Here is a 5,330-nt window from a genome sequence, read left to right as displayed (position 1 = left end):
TAAAGCATGGGTAATTAGCATAGGTCATGGGTTAATAGCAAGAAATAACCATCCTTTAAATATTTACTTCTGTTGTAAAGGCAGGAAGATCAGGGAAATGAAAGTCAAAACTACACTAAGATATCACCTTAAACCTGTTAGAATATCCAAAACCAAGAGTGACAAATGTTGGAGAGACTGTGGAGAAAAAGGAACCCTCATATACTTTTGGTGGGAATGCAAACTGGTGCAGCCACTATGGAAAACAGTATGGAGATTTCTCAAAAAGTTAAGAATAGAAATACCTTATGACCCAGCCATCCCACTACTGGGTATCTAGCCTAAGAACCTGAAATCAGCAATTCCAAAAGTCCCATTCACCCCTATGTTCACTGCAGCATTATTCACAATAGCCAAGTCATGGAACCAACCTAAGTGCCAAGCAACTGATGGTTGGATAAAGAAGATATGATAGATATATATACAATGGAATGCTACTCAGCCATAAAAAAGAACAAAGTCGTCCCATTCACAACAACATGGATAGACCTTGAGGGTATTATGTGGAGTGAAATAAGCCAGACAGAGAAGGACGAACTCTGTATGACTCCACTCAGAGGTGGTAGTTAACATAAAGACAAAGAGAACTGATCAGTGGTTACCGGGGGAAAGGGGGGTGTGGGAGGGCACTGAGGGTGAAGTGGTGTACCTACAACATGACTAACAATAATGCACAACTGAAATTTCACAAGGTTGTCAACTATCATAATCTTAATTAAAAAAAAGTTAGGAATCATTACTCTGGTCATTTTCCTCATTTTATAAATGACTCACAGGGGCCACACCCATGGCCGAGTGGTTGAAGTTCCACGTGCTCTGCTTCAGCAGCCCAGGTTCAGGGGTTTGGATGCTGGGTGTAGACCCACACCACTCGTCAGCCATGCTGTGGTGGCGACCCACACACGAAATAGAGGAAGACTTGCACAGACGTTAGCTCAGGGCTAATAATCCTCAAGCAAAAAGAGGAAGATTGGCAACAGATGTTAGATTAGGGTGACTCTTCCTTGGCAAAAAAGAAAGAAAAAATAGACCCATTCATAGTGTATCTACAAGCACATATATGAGATGGATCCCTGTCCTCACCCTCACTAGAGTCCTTTGCAAGAAGCTGGCAAGAAACCTGGTTTCCTGCCAAATGTGCGTGAAAACGATAAAAATAAAACACAGCACACAGCAGAGCACAGGTAACTGGAAGGATAACAGTTTTGTTTTTATTTTTAGGCAAGAAAAACTATGTAAAGATGAAGAAATAGAGCAGAAAAAAATCCACTGACATGCTCCTGTGAAAGAAACAGGATGGCCTTCTAAAAGAAAACAACATCTAGGTCAATGTTGTCTGACACCTAAGACTATTTTCCCTTAAAAATAATCTTTGGGGTCCATTTCCAGTAACATGGGGACCAAAATCACCTGCAGGTCCTCCCACAGGGCGACACACTTAGAAATAAGGATTAAAAACCATCAGCCTGTTAAATGTACAGCTGAGTTTGCGAGTAACTGAAGAAACTCCTAGGGGTCCACACCAGAGCATTTAGCGGACGTGGAGTTCAGCAGCTCTGAGGCTGTGCCACGGTGGCTTGGTCATTTCCCTAGTGAGGTGCTTAGGTTCTGGTGGCCACGTGGAGGCAGGAGACAGAGCCTTGGACCTCAGTAGGGCCGGGGTTGGAATCAAGACCCCTGCAGAGAGTCGGAGCCTTTACAGGCCCGCACCTTCAGTGAGGGCGAGCTAGACGAGAACCGGTTCAGGAGCGTGGAGACAGTCTGGGCCTGGGGAGGTGGAGGGAAAGGTGCCCCTGAGGACGCGGAGCTCCAAGCCTTCTTGCACACGGGCCTGGGCCTCAGGATGTGTCTCTCCTGCAAGGTCCAGTGATCCTCCAGGTCAAAGTCAGCATGAAGGACCCCTCACTGTTGGTTTCCCTCGAATCCTGGCAGAAACAACAAAGACGGCTCCAGAGGGTCATCTTTCCCACAGGAACCCCACAGGCAAAGCCGCCCTGAGCACAATGCACGACGAAAAACTCACAGAGCACACCAGAGCAGCCACCACGAGCCCCTGTGAGAAGCAGCAGCCCCATTCACCAGCCCTTCAGACAGTGGAATCACCTGACCCACAGGCTAAAACAGCCGTGTTAACACGACTAAAGGTGTAAGTGAAAACAGGGAGTAAGAACAGACTTTTGTTTTTAAAAACACCAAGTAGTTTTGAAAGAGAATTCCAGAAATAAAAAAATGTTTTAAAATTAAAAACTCAATGGAGAGGTTAAACCACAGATTGAGCACAGCTAAGTGAGAAAAGTGGTAAAATGGAATACGGACACAGAACACAGCACAGAGAGATAAACAGAAATAGGAAAGAGAGGGAAAGAGACACAGAGAGCTAAGGGAAAAAAGTCACCTTCACAGAAGCAATGGGCAGAGTGTTCCCGGACAGGTGGGGTGCCATGCGAATGCTCAGCTCAGGAAGTGAGTCCTGAGCAGGAAGAACACAGCTGCCTTCACACCCAAGGCACTTAGGTGAGTCACCAGAACACCAGCACAAGTGATCACAGCCAGAACACAACATCTCCTATGTGCTCAACGCTTTACTCAAAGATCATCCTTTTAATATGTTGGCCTATTTCCCTCCAGTCTTTCATCTATGCATGTTTAGTACACATACAAAAATTTCAGGGGAAAATCAGATTGATACAGTACATACAATGTTGTATGTACTTTTTTTACTCAGCGTTTCCCATGAGCATTTTCGCAGGTCATTACACAGCAGCAGCAGACTGCATCAATAAGAGCAAAGACTTGAGTTGTGGTTACGAACGTGGGATGTGAAGTCAAGTGTTCTGTGTCTGAGTCCCAGCTCACGACTCACCAGCTGTGTGACCTTGGGTAAGTGACCTCGTCCTCTCTCTGCTCCCATTTTCTCATCAGTAAGTTAGTGTGAGTTGCTATTTACTAAGCTATCTGCCAGGCACTGTGCTAAAAACTTGAATAATCCCATTTGATTTTCACAAAACCCCTATGGATTACATGTGTTATTGGCCTTATTTTACAGACGAGAGACTGGGCCTTAGAAAGAATGTGAAGTGATTTGCCCCAAATCACATGGCCGCTGATGGTGCTTCGACTTGAATTCAGATGTGTCTGCAAAACCTGCACCCTTGATGCCACACTCTTCTTCCATAAGTTTGAACGGGCTCAGAGTACTGCACAGACCGTGAAGCTCACCACGAGAGGCCCCGAGTGCTGCCCATCTCCACTTATTTCCTATCACACACAGCCCAGGAAGAATGTCTTTGACCATCAAACTCCGTGTGTGCCTCAGGTCGTGCCTGCAGGGTGGTTACTCTGACGTGGACTCACTAAGTCAAAAAGTATGAACATTTTAAGGCTCTTAATCCATGTTGGCCAACTGCTTTCCAGAAGCGACGAAACCATTTACAAACCCAGTGGCAGTTTAGGAGAGTAAAACTGATTTATTCTGTTATTCACCTATTTAAATGCTTTGCCCAAGTTGCTTTAGATGTTCATTTGTCTAATTTGTATGTTATATAGTTATATATTATGTTATGTTATACATTATGGTATATGTATTATATGTTATGTGTGCATGTATGCATATATGTTATATATAATATATTAAGTTACCTATTATGTTTTATATAGTTATATAGTATAGATATTAGCCAGTTTTATCAGGAATATGTTTAATAAACTTTGATTTTAGAACAGCTCTGGAGTTGCAGAAAAGTTGGGAGATAGTAGAGAGAGCTGTCACATGCCCCACACCCAGTTTCCCCGCTGTGATTGTCGGATGGTACGTTTGCCGATATTAATAACCCAGTACTGACGCCCTATTTCAAGCTAGAGTCCACATGTCACTCTATTTCCTTGTTCCCACCTATGGCCCTCACTGTCCCAGGGTCCCATCCCAGATGCCACCCCACGGTTAGCCGCCAGGACTCTCTGGGCTCCTCTAGCTAAGGTGGGTTTTGCCTAGCATTCATTTTTGCAAATCTCCCTTCCAATTTATAATTTCCCTTTCTCATTTATGTGTGCTGTTTCCTGATGTATATGAAAAATAAACTCTATATTCGAATGGATCAGTGTTTTGTTCTGTGGTATCTTCTGCTGTATTTATTCTTAGAACGTTCTTCCCTACATCAGAATGGCAGAAATGTTTACCTATAGAAATTCTCACTGTTTCACTTTTTATGTATATCTAATTCACCAAACCATATGGGATTTCCTGGAGGATGGGGTTGGATGGTATGAGGGGGTCTGATTTGCTCTTTTCCAAATAGTTACCATTCCTCTGAGCACCACCTCTTACAGAGTCCTTCCTTTGCCCCTGGATGTGCTATCCTCGGTTCCCTGTGAAGGTTGGCTTCTGGGCTGCCCGCTCTTTCCCACGGCTACGCCGACCAGGCACCCCAGTGTGCTCAGGACTGTGTCAGTTTTAGCGATGGCAGCCCCGGCGCTGGGCACCCTCAGTCCCGGGCAAACTGGGACAGTTGGTCACCCACCCACGACCCAGCCTTGCACCACTGCCATGCTGTCCTGCTTACTGTTGTGCGCCTGTTGTGCTGTGCTCCCCCAAAATGGGCTGTTTCCCTTCCATGAAATACAGAATATTTCACCAAATTGCAGCATAAGAATCCTATGGGAGCTGCAATCCAGGGAAAAATAATTTGAGAGCAGACAGTGTTGCAGTATCGAGTCTCCTCCTGGGAACAAGTTACGCCTCTGTCCAGCCTTCTTTATGTTTCTCAGTAAGACGCAAAGTTCTCTACACACAGGCCTCTACATCCACCTCATTCCCGGGCAACCTAAAAGTTTACACTGCTATATTAAATGGCAACTTTTCCCCCATTATATTTGATAAATAATTTTTAAAATATTCCATGGATATTCACACAGTTTTTCCTAGATGCACCAGTGTGAATATGCGCGTGCTTTATTGATCAACCACAGCCTTTTTTTCTTTTTCTTTTTGCTGGGTTACCCTAAGGCTTCTCCACTTCTACCCCAGCCCCGCATCTCAACAAACTAGTACGTATCTTTTTATTTTCCCCATACGTAGATACGCCTAGATAGACAGATGGATAGATAGGTAGATACATAAAGTAGGTATGTTTTTTGGATCATTGGCTGTTTGGAAAAATGAGATGATATTATATGCATCGTTCAAATCATTAATACATCTCGCCAGATTGCTTACCATGGCTGTAATGCTAAAGATTTCTCCCATCAATGTGATAGTGCCTGTACGGGAAAAACACTCTTCCTCCCGGGTGCCT

General features: G+C 44.3%; 1 long non-coding RNA gene across 1 annotated transcript; it reads left to right on the top strand.

The window, feature by feature from the left end:
- Positions 1 to 425: 425 nt before the first annotated feature.
- Positions 426 to 4,133, top strand: LOC139081401 (uncharacterized). The gene is made up of 2 exons (XR_011536496.1): positions 426 to 2,919; positions 3,086 to 4,133. It is a non-coding gene; the product is annotated as an uncharacterized lncRNA (long non-coding RNA).
- The last annotated feature ends 1,197 nt before the right edge of the window (positions 4,134 to 5,330 follow it).

This window comes from Equus przewalskii, unplaced genomic scaffold (assembly GCF_037783145.1).
Source record: "Equus przewalskii isolate Varuska unplaced genomic scaffold, EquPr2 contig_R1988, whole genome shotgun sequence".
Classification (NCBI taxonomy): domain Eukaryota; kingdom Metazoa; phylum Chordata; class Mammalia; order Perissodactyla; family Equidae; genus Equus; species Equus przewalskii.
Note: the sequence above shows the minus strand (reverse complement) of the source record. Positions and strands in the feature narration are given on the sequence as shown.